The 18359-nt window shown below is 39.9% G+C and overlaps 1 protein-coding gene and 1 non-coding gene across 3 annotated transcripts in view; one reads left to right on the forward strand and one right to left on the reverse strand.

The window, feature by feature from the left end:
* Positions 1 to 18359, forward strand: part of METTL24 (methyltransferase like 24) — a 96481-nt gene that overhangs the window by 7230 nt on the left and 70892 nt on the right. The window lies entirely within an intron of this gene.
* On the reverse strand, positions 10602 to 10674 carry TRNAR-CCU. The gene has a single exon. It is a non-coding gene; the product is annotated as a tRNA-Arg (tRNA).

Genomic DNA, 18359 nt, shown 5'->3' on the forward strand with positions numbered 1-18359 from the left:
AATTAGGGTTCTCAAGCCAAAGTTAGTCTTATGTTCTTTGATTTATTCCTGTCAATGCAAAAAAAAAAAAAAAAAATCTGAAAAATTCTTCAGAGCATCTAAATATTTACAGCCCTGTTTGCAACTGGCTAGCTTGAGATTCTTTAACATACGATTACTTCTGTATTAGGAGTCTCTTGGTTGCAAGCGACAGAAGTCCACTGAAACTGGTTAAAACAGGGATTCATTGGAGGAGTACCTGGGTAGATCTGAGGAAGAGCTGCAGAAACCAGAAGGGCTCCGGGAACTTGATTATGGACTGAAATGAGCATCGCAGACCTTAGTTTTTCCTATGACTCATGACCCCATAGGTAGTGGCTATTTATCATTCTTTTTGACCACACCTTTGAATTTCCCTCCTGTGTTTGAGGAATTCTCCACCTTTCTAAGAAAAAAAGCCAAAAAATAACTTTCTCACTCTTCCTTGCACCTTGAGCGCATTCACGGTATACCTGCATGAGAATTTGGTTGGTACCTTAGAGATTCGAAGAAGTCAGTGGCATGAGGACCACAGAGTGGCATGGTGGCTGAGGTTCTAGAGGAGGTATCCGGTGCCCAGGGTGGTGAAATGAGCCATGGTGTCTGTGCCCAGCAGTGGGCCAGTGTAGTCTACACTGGTGAGTAGGGTGATATTCCTGCCCTTGAGATTCTGTAAGCTAATAAATCTTTAATCAATTCCTTTTCTGCTTAACTAGTCAGAGTGGTTTCTATTGTTTACAACTAAGAACCTTGACAGATCAATAAATTAGAACTGGCAGTTTGGAAGGTTACAACTGTTATTTTCTCTCTTCAATTTTGCTTGGTCTATTTAATTCAGATTTTAGAACATGATGATTGGGGTCCAAGTGAACTATGGGTTGAGGGATCTTTCCCTGACAAGATAATAACATTTAGCTTCAGATACTAAATTACACAGATCTGCTAACTTATCACGAGAGACATCAAGCCCTTTTTCATGGCACCATTTGTCTGGGGTTTCGGGCAGGAGGGGCGAGTTTATGCTGTGATCACAAACAACCTTCACATCTCAGGGCTCATACTGACATCAGTGTGTTTCTTGCTCATGCTGTGTATCCATTGCTGGTGGGCCAGGTTGGGGCGACTCCCAGTGCTGTCGTTGACCTCTCTCTGGATCCCAGGCTGGTAGCACAGTCCCCATCTGGAAACTTGCCAGTCACCTTGGCAGAGGGGTGAGTGCTCTGGAGGGTCTTGCATGGCATTATGAAATGTCCTGGCTAGAAGCCACACCCAGCACTCCTGCTCACAATCCAGGGGCCAGAGACCCAGTACAGGAGGACAGAGGCCTGCCATGGGCCCAGAAGTCCGAGAGCTGGAAATGCTGGATGAGCACCACTTCCGGCCACCACAGTATGGTAGCCCTTCAATCACCCGCATCTAAATGGGCATCGTCTAGGTCATGTTTCTCGTTCGCCGTTCTGAACGCCTCACTGAATATGCACATTTGACCGTACTGACTAAAGCCCGGGAAGCTCTTTTCAGGGGGCCTGGGTCTAAAATGAAGCAGACATCTGAATTTAGCAGAACAGGGAAATAAAACAAGGCTCGATTTATATCTTATAAACAGTGCCGTGGCGTGTCCTGGAGTTTGTTAAATACAATGATTCTCATTGACATTGTTTATGTTAGATTCCTCGCACAGAGTAGTGATAGGATGATGGTCTGCAGTTCTTTTTTTTTTTTTTTCCTGGGGAAAAGAAAAGCAAATTTTGAATAAATAAAGCCATGCCTCTAAATGAGCTGAAGGCCTCTGGGGAGATGACTCAAACTCCATGTTTAAATCCATCTTCATGGAGACCACTTACTTTTGGTTGGAGCAAGTTGAAAGACTTGTTCTCAGGACCTGGCCCCAAATCAGAGGCAATACTCATGTTGTACAGTGTTTGCTGCTGTGCACAATATGACAGCAAGTGTTTTTAGTTTATTTTTCATCTACTTTGAGTGGAGCACAACAAATCACTCAAAAATCCTAATTAACGATATGCTCTTTGAGCACAGTGTTAGATCACATGTGGAAGGAGGCCTCATCGTCCAGCAGATTTGGGGGTAGAATATGGGGAAGCCGGTGAAGGTAACACATGAGATCCTTGGAGACCTGTTTATGTGGATTTGCAAATGTCATGAAAATACTTTGTTATGATGCACACTCACCTGTGACATGGGCTCATCTTTTTATACTTGATGTTAGAAGTTCAAATTCTGCTCCACTACTCACTGGATGTGGCATACCTGGTCTGAACTTTAGTTTTCTCCTCTGTGAAAAGCAGTGGTGCTTAACCCACAGGGTGGATGTGAAGAGAACACAAGAGCATGTGGGTGAAAACACCTAGCCTGTGGGAATAGTTCAGTCAATGAAGATGGTCTCTGTTCAGCCTTGTGTTGCTGGCTGGGAAGCAGGCCCCTGGGCATCAGAAAGCTATAGGCATGTACGTCTGTGGGGTATAAAGCCCAGTATTCATTGGGGTATTGAATATTTCTTTTACTCTTGAAATTTTAAATTTAATTTAATTTTTATTAAGTTTTTATTTTCATTCCAGTATTGTTAACATACAGTATTGCATTAGTTTCAGGTGTGTAATATAGTGATTCAACAATTGCATATATTACTCAGTGCTCATCATGATAAGTGTTCTCCTTAATCCTCATCACCCATTTCCCCATCCTCTCCCCCTTCCTCCCCTCTGGTAACCATCTGTTTGTTCTCTATAGTTAAGCGTCTGTTTCTTGGTTTGTCTCTGTCTCTCTCTTTTTTCTTTGCTCCTTTCTTTTGTTTCTTAAATTCCACATATAAGTGAAATCATATGGTATTTGTCTTTCTCTGACTGACTTATTTCACTTAGCATAATACACTGTAGCTTCGTCCATGTTGTGGCAAATGGCAAGATTTCATTCTTTTTTATGACAGAGTGATATTCCATTGTGTATATGTACCACATCTTCTTTATCCATTCATCTATTGATGGACACTGGGGCTACTTCCATAATTTGGCCATTGTAAATAATACTGCAATAAACATAGGGGTGCATGTATCCCTTTGAGTTAGTGTTTTTGTATTTTTGGGCAAATACACAGAAGTGTGATTACTAGATCATATGGTGGTTCTATTTTTAACTTTTTAAGGAAACTCCACACTGTTTTCCACAGTGGCTGCACCAGTTTGCATTCCCACCAACAGTGCACGAGGATTCCTTTTTCTCTACATCTTTGCCAACACTTGTTGTTTCTTGTGTTTTTGACTTTAGCCATTCTGACAGGTGTGAGGTGACATCTCATTGTGGTTTTGATTTGCATTTCTCTGATGATGAGTGATGTTGAGCATCTTTTCATGTGTCTGTTGGCCATCTATGTGTCTTCTTTGGAGAAATGTCTGTTCATGTTTTCTGCCCATTTTTAATTGGATTATTTGTTTTTTGGGGGTGTTGAATTGTATCAGTACTTTTTTAAAAAAGATTTTATTCATTTGAGAGAGAGAGAGAGAGCGTGAACAGAGGGGCAGAGGAAGAAGGAGAAGCAGACTCCCCGCCAAGCAGGGAGCCCGATGCAAGGCTTGACCCCAAGACCTGAGATTATGACTGGAGCTGAAGGCAGACACCCAACCAACTGAGCCACTGAGGTGCCGCATATCAGTTCTTTATATATTTTGGGTACTAACCCTTTATTGGATATGTCATTTGCAAATATCTTCTCCCATTCAGTAGGTTGTCTTTTTGTTTTGTTGATTGTATCCTTTGCTGTACAGAAGCTTTTTATTTTGATGTAGTCCTAATAGTTTATTTTTGCTTTTGTTTCCCTTGCCTCTGGAACATAGCTAGAAAAATGTTGCTGTGGCAATGTCAGAGAAATTGATGACTGTGCTCTCTTCTAGGATTTTTATGGTTTTGGGTCTCACATTTAGGGCCTTGATCCATTTTGAATTTATTTTTGTGTTGTTGTAAGAAAGTGGTCCAGTTTCATTCTTCTGCCTGTTGCTGTCCAGTTTTCCCAACATCATTTGTTGAAGAGATTGTCTTTTTCCCATTGCATATTCTTTCCTGCTTTGTCAAAGATTAATTGACCATGTAACTGTGGGTTTATTTCTGGGTTTTCTATTCTGTTTTGTTGATCTCTATGGTGTTTTTGTTGTTGTTGTTCCAGTACCATACTGTAGTTGATTACTACAGCTTTGTAATATAACTTGAAGTCTAGAATTGTGATACTTTCAATTTTGTTTTTCTTTTCCCAGGTTGCTTTGGCTATTTGGGATCTTTTGTGTTTCCATACAAATTTTAGGATTGCTTGTTCTAGTTCTGTGAGAAATGCTGTTGGTAGTTTGATAGAGATTACATTAAATGTGTAGATTACTTTGGGTAGTATAGACATTTTAACAATATTTGTTCTTCCAACCCATGAACATGGAATGTCTTTCCATTTCTTTGTGTCATCTTTAATTTCTTTTCTTTTTTTTAGATTTTATTTTTTACTTGAGAGAGAGAGAGAGTGAGAGAGAGAATGAGCTGGGGGAGAGGCAGAGGGAGAGACAGACTCCCTGCTGAGCAGGGAGCCCGATGAAGGGCTCAATCTCAGGACCCTGGGAACATGACCTGAGCCAAAGACAGATGCTTAACCAACTAAGCTACCCAGGTTCCCCTCATCTTTAATTTCTTTTATCAGTGTTTTATAGTTTTCAGAGTATAGGTCTTTCCCATCTTTGGTATTTATTCCTAGGTGTCTTATTATTTTTGGTGCAAATATAAATGGGATTGTTTTCTTAATTTCTTTTTCTGCTGCTTCATTATTAGTGTAGAGAAATGCAACAGATTTCTGCACATTGATTTTGTATCCTGCGACTTTACTGAATTCATTTATCAGTTCAAGTGGTTTTTTGGTAGAGTCTTGGATTTTCTATATATAGTATCATCTCTTCTGCAAATAGTGAAAGTTTTACTTCTTCCTTACCAATTTGGATGCCTTTTACTTCTTTTTGTCGTCTGATTGCTGTGGCTGGGACTTCCAGTAGTATGTTGAATAAAAGTGAGAGTGGACATCCTTGTTTTGTTTCTGAACTTAGGGGAAAAGTTCTCAGTTTTTCCCATTGAGCATGATGTTTGCTGTGGATTTTTCATATAAGACCTGTATTATATTGAGGTATGTTCCCTATAATCCTACTTTGTTGAGGGTTTTTATCATGAATGGATGTTGTACTTTGTCAAATGCTTTTTCTGCATCTATAGAAATGATCATATATTTTTATCTTTTCTCTTATTGATGTGATGTATCACATTGATTTGCAAACATTGAACCATGCTTGCATCCCAGGAATAAATCCCACTTGATGGTGGTGAATGATTTTCTTTAATGTATTGTTGAGTTTGGTTTGCTAGTATTTTGTTGAGGATTTTTGCATGTGTGTTCATCAGAGATACTGGTCTGTAGTTCTCCTTTTTTGTGGTGTCTTTATCTGTTTTTGGTATCAGGGTGATGCTGGCGTCATAGAATGGATTTGGAAATTTTCCTTCCTTTTATATTTTTTGGAATCATTTGGGAAGAATAGGTATTAACTCTTCTTTACATGTTTGGTAGAATTCACCTGTGAAGCCATCTGGTCGTGGACTTTTGTTTGTTGGGAGTTTTTGATTACTAATTCAATTCCATTGCTGGTAATTGGTCTGTTCAAATTTTCTATTTCTTCCTGCTTCAGTTTTGATAGGTTCTATGTTTCTAGGAATTTATCCATTTCTTCTAGGTTGTCCAATTTGTTGGTATATAATTTTTCATAATATTCTCTTATAATTGTTTGTATTTCTGTGGTGTTGGTTGCTCTTTCTCCTCCTTCATTAGTGATTTTATTTATTTGAGTCCTCTCTCTCTTTTTTTTTTTTCTTGATGAATATGGCTAGGGGTTTCTCAATTTTGTTATCTTTTCAAAGGACCAGCTCCTGGCTTCATTGATCTGTTTTACTGGTTTTTGTTTGTTTGTTTTTAGATTCTATACCATTTATTTCTGCTCTTATCTTTATTATTTTCTTCTTTCTGCTGGTTTTTAGTTTTGTTTGTTCTTCTTTTTCTAGCTCCTTTAAAGGTGTAAGGTTAGGTTGATCATTTGAGATTTTTCTGAGGGTTGAAAGTGAGGGGATGGAGAAACATTTATCATGCAAGTGGATGTCAAAAGAAAGCCAGGGTAGCAATACTTATATTGGACAAAATAGATTTTGAAACAAAGACTGTAACAAGAGACAAAGAAGGAAACTATATAATAAGGGGGATAATCCAACAAGAAGATATAACAATTGTAAATATTTATGTACCCAACATGGGAGCACCCAAATACATAAAACAACAGTTAATAAAAAACAAAGGAACTAATCGATAGTAATACAATAATAGTAGGGGACTTTAGCACCTCACTTACATCAAGGGACAGATGATCCAAACAGAAAATCAACAAAAAAACTGGCTTTGAATGACCCACTGGACCAGATGGATTTAAAGGATATATTCAGAATATTCCTTCCTAAAACAGCAGAATACACGTTCTTTTCAACTGTACATGGAACATTCTTCAGAATAGATCACACATTAGGCCACAAAACAAGTCTTAACAAATTCAAAAAGATTGAAGTCATACCATGCATATTTTCTGATCACAACACTATGAAACTGGAAATCAACCATAAGAAGAAATCTGGCAAGACCACAAATATATGGAGGTTAAACAACATGCTACTAAACAACAAATGGATCCAACCAAAAAATCAAAGAAGAAATAAAAAATTACATGGAAACAAATGAAAATGAAAACATAATGGTCCAAAATCTTTGGGATGCAGCAAAAGCAGTTCTAAGAGGGAAGTTTATAGCAATATTCTTGAAATTTAAAGCATATATAATATTCTCAGCCATATATATAGAGAGAGAGCTGGAATATATATATATATAAGATCTTAAATAAAAGCTTACAGTAACAGATAAGTTTTTGTTAGAATTTTTATTATTTTATTATTTTATTTTATTCTTTTTTTTAAAGATTCTTTAAATGTTTAAGTACTCTCTACACCTATTGTGGGGCTCAAACTCATGAACCCTGAGGTCAAGAGTCTCAGGCTCCACCGACTGAAGGGCACTAGGTGCCCTTCTTTTTCTTTTATTCCTGTTTGCAGTCTCATTCCCTGTGAAGGTGGGGCACTCATATGTCTGGCTCACCACTGTGTCCGCCATGACCCTGATAGTACCAGCACATAGTAGGTGCTCAGTAAATGCCAGTTGAATGATTTTAATCATTGCAGTGGTAGACCTCTGTGTTTGAGGAACATCTGAATCTTTCAAGAGCTACTCCAGAGTCCCTTCCAGGTGTCTGATTTGCGAATCAGGGTATTCCACTACAGACTTGGAACAGAGCACCCGGCATTGACTTTGCTTCAGACATTGGTGACGACAGAACAGAGGTCACAAGCCATATCCAGCCTGTACCTGTTTTTGTATGGCCCATGAGCTAAGAGTGATTTTTATAAATGAACATTTGCAACTGACTTGATGTTAGGATTTAAACCCCAGTGAAGCAAAAAACTATCCCCCAAAAATTCCATTCTTCTCATTAGTAGATCTATATGATAAAAAATTGTGCGCAATTGTTATATTTTGAGTTTCATCAGTAAAAATGTTGTGGAAGCTGTGAATTGTGTAAGACTGATGAATCACAGACCTGTACCTCTGAAACAAATAATACATTATATGTTTAAAAAAAAAAAGATAGTAGGAAGGGAAAAATGAAGGGGGGGAAATCAGAGGGGGAGACGAACCATTAGAGACTATGAACTCTGAGAAACAAACTGAGGGTTCTAGAGGGGAGGGGTGTGGGGGGATGGATTAGCCTGCTGATGGGTATTAAAGAGGGCACATATTGAATGGAGCACTGGGTGTTATATACAAACAATGAATCATGGAACACTACATCAAAAACTAATGATGTAATGTATGGTGACTAACATAACATAATAAAATTAAATTAAAAAAAAAAGAAATGGGAAGCTGGGAACGTGCGTGCCTGAAAAAAAAATGTTGTGGAAGTTTGTTTTTTCTCTTGTTATGTAGTTACATGCTTAATATCCTTGATTCTGCTTCTTGGCTCACAGTCTAAAGTATTTACTATCTGGCTTGTTGCAGAAAACCTTTGCCGACCCCTACTATGGAAGTGGGCTCAGGACCACTTAACTATGACCTCCACATGGGGGTGACCACTGACCTTCATGAGAAGAATGGTCTTGCCTTCCAACAGGGACACTGAGAAAAAAGCTTTGGTCCTCTCTGACCATTCATAGGAATGTCATCATAAAGTCTTCAAGGTCTTTGTTTTTTTTTTTTTTTTAAAGATTTTATTTATTTATTTGACAGAGAGAGACACAGCGAGAGAGGGAACACAAGCAGGGGGAGTGGGAGAGGGAGAAGCAGGCTTCCCGCCGAGCAGGGAGCCCGATGTGGGACTCGATCCCAGGACCCTGGGATCATGACCTGAGCCGAAGGCAGACGCTTAACGACTGAGCCACCCAGGCGCCCCCAAGGTCTTTGTTTTAAGGCCATTGCCATGCAGTGAACGTTAAAGTGAGTTAAATCTTGGTGTTTGTTTACTACTGCCGGTGACCCACCTTTTCTAACATGTCTGTTTTTGGGGCAGACTATATTATGACAGCTGACCCCATCTTTTCCAGTTTCTGGGGTCCTGGCCCTTAATACTTAAGATGGCTTGAGCCATGTGCTATGCGAGGTCCAGTACTTTCCCTGCCCTCCAATGTTCTGGTAACGTCTGAGGCTCACATTTGTAGGTCACTCTCTCTGAATTCCTGCTCAGTGCTCCACCTCAGGCCACTGCTTTCTCCCCGCTGCTCTGCCCATTTCTTTACTCCCCCAGTGTGACACCAACACAGGCCTTGCTGAAGGTCTCAGAGCAATAGTGGGAGATACCAATGCAGTTCAAAACAGAAATCAACTTAAAATTGATTACTTACAGTGTTCTTGGCTGTTGAGGATTTCCTACTGGCTGTATTTTCTTCTTAGACTCATGCACCATTGAGCCTGCCTTCTCTTGTCTATACTTCAATTCCTTTCTTCTGTTTTCAAGGCTTTAAGCCCCTGCTGCCCACTCTATTCTCTTGAGCTTCCAGCAAACAAATTCCAGATACATGTCATTTTCTTACTCAGGCAATTTATCTTCTTCCGTTTTCCTCTCTCCTTCCAGGCCTGGCCTAGAGATGAATTATACCACTCTGGTAGGAAGGCAGAATCGGATATAATCAGCATTTGTTTTAAAAAATCATCTTTCTCCATCCTCTTGACTGTTACACAATCCATATTATGTACTCAGCACAGTGCCTTGGATATAGTAAGCACTCATTACCTGTTGGTTGTTCTTATTATTAGGAGAATCATGCCAGTTTTGGTCCAGTGTTGGTCCCCTCAGCCTAACTATGGCTACTGCTTTTTTTTTTTTTTTTTTTTTATGGTGTGGGGAAATGCATTATTAGGGCATTTGGGGAGCAGCAATGTATTGCTTCATGCAGAACCTCGTCTTTCCTTCATGCATGTCTTCATTTCCTCCTGTGACTTTTGGGATCCCTGGTGAACTCTATTGCCTTCTGTCTGCCATGGAAATGAGTTCACACAGAGGCTGCTGATGTGAACAGTAGGGTTCAAGAGTTCCTGAAAATAACCCAGCAGTTGCATTTTTTGGTATATACCCAAGAGAGCTGAAAACAGACGTTCACACAAAACACGTACACAAATGTTTATAGCAGCATTATTCAGAATAGCCAGAAGTGGGAAGCAACCCAAATGTCCATCAGCTGATGAATGGATACACAAAATGTGGTATATCCATATGACAAAATCTTATTTATGTTACTGTGTAATATAAAAAAGAAAGAAGTTCTGATACATGCTGCAACGTGGATGAACTTTGAAAACATTATGCTCAGTGAAAGAAAACAGTCACAAAATGTGACATATTACATCACTCCATTTTAATGGAAAACCACAGTGGGCAAATTTATAGTGACAGGAAGTAGATTAGTGGTTGTCAGAGACTGGGGGTGGGCAGAGGGGATGCAGAATGACTGCTCCTGGGAATGGAGCTTTTTTTTGATGGGATGGAAATATTTTGGGATTAAATAGTGGTGATGGTTGTACAATCTGTATATATAAAAAAACCACTCAATTGTTTAAAATGGCAACTTTTATAGTATGTGACTTACATCTCGGTTAAAAATAATGCCCAGAAGTCCATGGAATTTATGACCAGTGTGAAACTACATGCTTTTCTCTGTTCAGATAAAGATATATTAACCGTGGGAGACTCCTGGAACCCCCTCCTGATGGTGCTCTTTAATGGGGATGGAATGTTATATAATATAACATAATAAATAAGAATGTTCTTATTTAATGGGGATTCCACATTTAGCAGAAATGTGGAATCCATGTGTTTGCTTCTCTAGAGCATTTGTGTTAAAGGGTACAGCAATTATACCAATGCCTTCCTTTTTTAAAAATTATTTTATTTTATTTTAAGTAGGCTCCTCGCCCAATGTGGGGCTTGAACTCACAACCCTGAGATCAGGAGTCGCATGCTCCACCGACTGAGCCAACTAGGCGCCCCCGATACCTTACTTTTAAACAACTCTTCCCACGCTTACAAAAGCTCACTGTGTCAGTATCCTAAGTGGTTCTCATAACAGTCTTATGAGTGAGATGGTTGTTATTTTCATTCCACCAAGAGGGACCCTGTTAAATAGCTGGTTCAAAGTAAATAGAGATTATAACCCAGGTTAGCTGAGGTCAGATTTAATATTGTTTCTACTCTGTACTATACCAGCATCCATGTTGAAATCTGGATCTCAGGAAAATATGTTGATTACTATAGATTTTAGGCTTGATATTAAGGCTTTTTAGATCTTTTCCAAGTCAAATAATCTATTTTAAAGGTTAATTTTAGCTATTTTTGTCAGGTTGGAATTTCAAGCATGCCTCATAGTGCTTAAGAACAAATTTGAACTGATTGTATAATTATGATAGAGAATGTTCTTTTGAATAGTGAATATTCATTTTGTACGGAAGTAGTAAAAAAAAATGGCCTATTTACCTAATGTGCACTAAGAGGACATTAGCCTCAATCAGGAGCAGACGGCTACCCCACTTCTGAAACCTAAGTGTTTGACTTCATTTGGGTACCCTGGATACAGAGAATTGTTTTGGAAAATCTGAATGCCTGGGCCTTACTCCTGGACAGGGAATGTTCTTATTTATAAATCCGAACCACTAGCATAGATGGGAGCCTGCTTAACACACACAGCATTGTATCCTTCCTTGTTATGGTGATACGTTGAGTCAAGGAACAGGAAAAAAAGAGTACTATCTCGATGTATAATTTTGTTTTTAAAAAATATAGGCAAGTGAGGATGCAGATAATTAAAATAAAGGCACATAGGTTTGGTCAAGTCATTAACTTAATAGGAAAAACAGATCAAAAGTGCTCTTAAGGTTTTTATTAAAAAAAATTTTTTTTTTCAAGAACAAAACCATATAAGAATGGGAGAGGTGGCTAAGGGAGGTTGGAAATTTAATTTTCTGTGTCTTTTATTTGAGGAGTTTTTAGATTATAGTTATTTTGAAACCAAAATTTTTCAATTTAAAAATAGAAGTGGAGAAATAGGAGCAGATTGGAGTTTGGTGGAAAAAAATTAGAGAGAGAAAGAGAGTACAACAGGGAGGCTCTGTGCAGGGAATTCTTATGTTCAGCTTCATCCCAAATTTCCTGTGGACTGTGTAGACAGGAGTTTCAAAATTTGATGAAAACAACTCAATGGAAGCTAGGGACAGGCATTCTAGAATAGTGAACCTCTGTTTGTATACACATTTGTTTGCGCTTGATTTCAGGGGGAGCGCGGGCCTCACGGAGCCCTAAATTCTTAATCTGGGAGTGGATCAGAATCCGTCATAGGAGTTTGCAGAATACAGATACCTCTGCCTCAGCTACCCCAGGCCTCCTGCGAAGGACCCCTCCCTCTCTCAGGGAGGCGTGAGTGCTGGGGTAAGACTTGTCCATTAAGATTGGGATGGCTGATTCCTAAACGTGGTGTAGAAGCTTCGGTAACTAGTGTTCGCTGTTAACTGAGAGCTGCCCCAGTGTGATGGGTTTTGTCTCCTGGAATCACCTCACTGCTGGCTGGGCTGAGCCCTCAGGAGATGGAGCCGGGAGTCCAGCCCAACAGCCGGTTGAGTCGGGACCACACCAGGCCTGGCCTGATGGGAGATGGGGTACTGAGGTGTACAATCCTACTGATGGGCCAGTTCGGCCCTCCTTGGTCTCCTTAAGCTGTACCTTGGAGAAGAGCCGTGTTTGGTTTTCACAATAGTAGCCAATGGCTCCTCCCTGCTATTAATTTTTATGCTACTTCATTTGTAAATAAGTGCTCATTTTATGTCATAAAAATGTTGAATGTTAAAAAAAAATATTTTTAAAGGCAGACAACTTCATGGCTTCTCGAGAAACAAACATAATGGAAGTTATGGTCATCTCTTCCACGCTTCTGCCTTATCCACAGTCCTACTCTATGTTTGTATTTTTCCAGCTACACACTGACATTAGTCTAGCATCTTTCTAAGTTGATTAATAGTAACAGGGCACTGTCTCTGTGCGCTTGTGGAATCTCTATAACCATTTAATTAGCAAGGTGAGTAGAAGCCTCTAATGGAAAGTCACCAGTTGGCAGTCATTGGTCAGTTAGGTAGAAGGTAGTTAAAACAGTGATTAACAAAAAGTATACACACCGTCTGTTTTAACTCAAAACCTGCATGTACATTCGTTTGCCAGTCTTTTGTTGTGAGTATGGCCCCTGGCTGGAGTTCTGGTCTTTCTTGCAAAACACCCTTCTCAGCTACATCACTCGTTTCCAATTTTGGTTTCTTCAAAGTAGAGCAAGAACTTAACACTTTGTGAAGCAACCTACATGCAGAACACCTTTAGAATTCCGTGATTTTGTTCTTCTATCTTACAGTGACTTCACTCATACCTCATGTAGCAGCATTTAAAAATAGCGCCTAACTTTTACTGACTTGGTTTTCTTTATGTGCACAGATTTCATCAGTTTACCTAAACTTTAATTAAATTATAGAATTTCAGTAACTCGTACAACTGATAGAAACTGGTTTGGGAACAAACCAAATGACTCCTGGGGAAAATATAACTAAACTAGTAGCAGCACGAGAGCACAGATAGAGAAGATGCTGAGTGTCAGCTGATCTGACAGGTTGGTTTGGTAGAGAGGTTAAGAGTGCTTCTGCTATAATATATGTTGAAGGAAATAAAAATTGTGCAGCATGTTTTAGGGTATGTTGGAGTTACTTTATTTGTAAAACAAATTCCTACAAGGATGAATGCATTTATTTACCTTTAAGAGAATATACACAGCATAGTTGTGCAGGTAGAATGTTGGGAACTAGATCAGGGCAGTTAAGATCAGAAGGTGCATCCCTGCAAGGCTTTGTGGGATCAGCCCCTTATGACAAACAGTTTTCACCTCTATGCAAACAATTAATTGTTCTGCGTTTAACAAATCAAATTTATAGTGGCAAGTATTTATAGTTTGAGGGTTACCTGCCAACCCTCTTTGGAATAATGAAAACAAACTTTCAATATAGTAGAAAAGCTCTGTGCTCTTCTTAACAAATAGGTTTGGCTAAAACCTAACTTGATGGTTTCAAGGTCTAGAATATGTACAGGTTTAGCTTAGATTTTATAACTGGCATGTAAATAGTTATTGCCCTTTTTATCTATCAAACATTTAAGGTTGGGGCACCTGGGTGGCTCAGTTGATTAAGCAACTGCCTTCAGCTCAGGTCATGATCTCAGGTCCTGGAATCAAGCCCCACAGCAGGCTCCCTGCTCAGTGGGAAGTCTTCTTCTCCCTCTCCCTCTGCCCCTCTCTTCCGCTCATGCTCTCTCTCTTTCTAATAAATAAATAAAATCTTTAAAAAAAAAAACCCATTTAAGGTAGATAATAACTTATTTCCATCTAAATAAATAAATAGTATTTATATTTAGCTGGATTAAGGTATTACTATAAAGCCCAGCTAGTGTATTTCCCTATTTTCATCCACAGTAATAAAAAAATTGTCCTCAGTCCCAAGAAATATATCATGTTCTTCCCTTCTTGGCATTTAAATCAATGTAAAAATGTCCCTTGGAATCATTTCTGTGGGGGACTGTAAAAGAAGTAAAACACCTGGTGTTCTCACAGGTTTGTAGTCTGATTAGAGAAACAAGACCAACATACTTGAAACAGATTACACCAAACACTTGATTAAGTATAAAATGAGAAGTACAAGCAATAATTGTTGTTGAAGAACCTGTTTTGCATAATGTATTTTGCACATAGTAAAGGCTTGGGTGGTTAGGAAATTTGGGGGAAGTATGTGGGACTAAATAAGTGGAATTTGAACTGACTAGTGAATAAAGGAAAGAATTGTGAGTAGGACAAAAAAGGTATGTTCAGGACAGGAGGCATTTAGGGAACAGACCAGAGAGTAGGATTTGTTTTGTAATCCAGAAAGGTCCTATAAGATCCTAAGAAGGTCATCATGGTCTTTATCTGAGCACCTCCTAACTTCCCTGAGTCTTGGCAGCGAATTGTCTTTGATTCCATGTCTTTTCTTTCCTTATTTCCCTGAGAGTGTCCATAAAACCAACGGTCTCTTCTAGCCTACCATTCAATCTCTGATGTTGTGGCATTGGGAGGATTCAGTGGGGATGGGTACATAACAATGATAACCATCTTTTACCCAGTGCCTTTTAGGTTCCTGTATCAGTCAGGACAGGATAGGGTATGCTGCAGTAACAAACATTCTCAAAATTTCAGTGGATTAAAATAACATATAATATCTGTATTAACAGGAAAACTAGGTATGGGAAGAGAAAACTCTGAGACCTGGGATGGAGGCAGCACGGAGTAGCAGAGCAAGTATTGGACTAGTGGCCTAGAGGCCTAGCTCTGAGTCAGCCCACCTCCTCCTACCTATGTGACGTTGGTATGCCATTTCATCTCTCCAAGCTTGATTCTCGTCAGTTAAATATAAAGGAGTTGCTCTAGCTCATCCTTGAGTTCTCTTATTTATTTATTTTTATTTATTTTATTTTTTTAAGCTCTCTTTGAATACAGTGATTCTCTACAAGTATGAAACAAGTAAAATTTAAAGCTAGAAGAGTTTCTGTCTTCTGGATTCTATAACGTGTTTGTTTGTAAGCTCTTTCAGGATGTTTGTTTGTTTGTTTGTTTTTCTTTAACATAAGGACCGTTAGTCCTTTTTTCTCAGACCATTAAGACATAGTCAAAATTTTCATCAGCTTAGATCTGCTATATTTATTTGCACAATTTGTCCCTTTTACTCTTGTTATTTCCAGTCTGAAGTGAGAAAAGGGGACTGGGCCAGGGTTGGCTGCCACTTTGACAGTTTCACTTCCAACCTCAGGGATTCGCACTCTCATTCATCAGAGAGCTCTGAGTCCAGAGAGTTCCACGGTGGCAAACCCAATAATGATTGACCTCTGAAAAGGTCTGCTTCTTTCAGCAATTCTTCGTGTTCCTGAAAAGGGCCACTTAGTGATAAAGATTGTAGATCTTTCCTTCCATTTAGGTTTGAAGCTTAAGTGCTTTTGGTTCCAGAGTTATCCAGCGAGCTTGCTCTGCCTTGTTTTATACTCTGGCAGCTTCCCACAGATGACAAAGAAACATTTATTGGGATGCTTCTACTTGTCAGGCACTATAACTTACAGCGCATTCAGACTGAAGAATGTTCTATAAATATAGAATCATGAGAGGAATGTCTCAGAACTGGAGTCTTATCTCTAATTGTCAGTAGGATTCACTCAGGCTACCTAATACTATATCACAATCAAAAGGGCCAGAGAGTGGCAATATGGACACTATGAAAGTGACAAAAGAGTTAACAATGAATGACAATACACTGAAAACTGAGACATACATACACACATACACGCATACATACGTAATTGTGTGCAACTGATGGCTTATATTCAATGGGAGGTGATAGCCTCATCAGGACACTGATGATGCCCTTGAGCCATGTGGTAAATGGTAGGTGGTTTGGCTGGCATCCTGGGCTCCGCTGTGCTCTTTTCCTTCTACCTGCCCTGGGCTGTCCTACTCATGGCAGAGCACCTTATGTCTTGTTTGTTCATGTCCTTTCTCAAAGGAGATTATTCAAGCACCATCCAGAGTCTACCACCGATTTCCAGGGAAGGTCTTGCTCCCCACCTATGTGCTGTGCCACACGACGCTGCTGTTCCACGTGTCAGCCTTTCGGGTGGCTGCAGGTGCTGAAGCTCTGTGATTCAGCTGCTCGGGTGTGGCCTCTGGGATGCATTCTTTCTGCCATGATCCCTCTTCCCCTGCACTTGGTGACTCCAGGTGACGCATTTTTAATTCTCTTTGGTAATGAAAATCACATCTTGTTTAGACTCTAGAACTTAAAACACTTTCCCTGTAAAACGGTTGAGCAGCACTGAGCTTTACCATTGACAGACTTTCTGCGCAACATTGTGCCACAGAGCCTCTCTGAGGCTGAGAGGCTAACGGGGCATCTGCGTGGATGTGACTGGCAGTTTCGGGATCACAGTGAGGGAGCCCATGGGGAGACCTATGGTTTGGCCTGAGGCTTGAGGACTGAGGTGAGCTGAGAGCCACCAAAGAGGCCTTGGGCACCCCTTATGGACAACCCTGATTTCCAGGTGACCTTGTGGGGAGGTTGGAGATGGCTGTGCAAGGATTGGGGGCGCATTGCCTCTTTCCTCTCATAACCCCCCATTCCCCTCTTCCCTTCTCAATTCCTTTTCCTCCATCCCAGTGGTTTTCCTGTCCTCCGCCCCCCGCAACCTCTGCTAATTCTACTTTTCCTTTGGCCTTGGCAGCTACTCAGGATCCAAGGATCCTTGAAATGGGTTTATGGGGGTGCTGCAGACCTTCCATCCTGAGGCTGATGATTCAGGAACTGGTAAATGTTTGGGGGAGATGTTTTCTAACTGGAGCAAGTCCATGAACTCTTAGCAGATTGATGTTGATTCAGATGATGTTAAGCTTCTAGGATTTTGAATTCCAGAAAGTCTGGGTCCCCTATGTGCTTTGAATAGGGTGTGCATATATGTGGAAGTGTGCATGCATATGTGTGTATGTGTGTGTGAGAGAGAGAGAGAGAGAGAAAGAGAGACAGAGATAGTGAGTGGAAGAGAGAGAATCCTTAAAAATGTGATTCATGTTGTTTCTAAGTTCCTATTTGCTTTCTTAGGCAAACTTTCTTATATAATCTTACTTTCATAAGACAAATGAAACTCCTTCCTCCTTTCCTGGTTGATGTGATACCACAGTGAGAAACATGATTTGACATTTGAGTTCCTACTATGTATGCAGATGCTGTATAGTTTCGACATCATGGAAACAAATGAGAACCTTTGCATTGCATTGGGTCTATCCAGGAATTTGGCTTCTCTTTCTGCTGTCTATGATAAAAACCTAAAATACATTATGTTTTATTCTTTTAGCCATTCCCTTGTGCATTCCAATCTCATGCAGACTTGAACTATTTTGACATACACAGAAAACGTGGGGAATTTAAAGATGTCAGTTGAAGAACAAAACCCAGCTCAAATTTATTTGGCATTTCTTTCCAATTTACCGGGATAACTTAGAGATTAAGTCTAGAGCTGAGCGTCTATTCTTTCTTGTCCTTAATTCCTTCCTAAAAGTTATCAGGGCCTGCTTGAATTATAGTGCATTTTTTCTTGTCGGAGTTGATTTGATTTCTGGTTCCCTTGCCTCCCGGCCTACACTCTGTGTCATGATGCAGAGGTGGCAGATTGATGGGCAAAGGATTCAAAATGCTGCTCTGGATTTGGGTTTCAGCGTGGGTGCTGTCTGTTGCCGGAGGCATTTAGCAGGTGGCCTTGGAGAGGTGGGATGGGCCTTCACAGGGAGGGGACCTCGTGGTAAGAGGCCCCTGTGGCATGGACTCTGCTTTTCCCACCTTGCCATTTGGACCCTGGCCTACTACTGAGGCCATCACAAGATTAATAGACTCAGCTTTTGTTGTGTTTAGTTTTGAATAATTTGAGTATGATGTGTCTGGACATGGATTTCTTTGAGTCTGTTTGGAGCTTGCCAAGTTTCTTAAATCTTTAGGTTTATACCTGTTGTCAAGTTTGGGCCTCTCTCAGCCATTATATCTTTAAATATATATATATATATATATATATATATATATTTTTTTT

The sequence above is a fragment of the Phoca vitulina genome, unplaced genomic scaffold (genome assembly GCF_004348235.1).
Source record: "Phoca vitulina isolate PV1807 unplaced genomic scaffold, GSC_HSeal_1.0 scaffold9, whole genome shotgun sequence".
Lineage (NCBI taxonomy): Eukaryota > Metazoa > Chordata > Mammalia > Carnivora > Phocidae > Phoca > Phoca vitulina.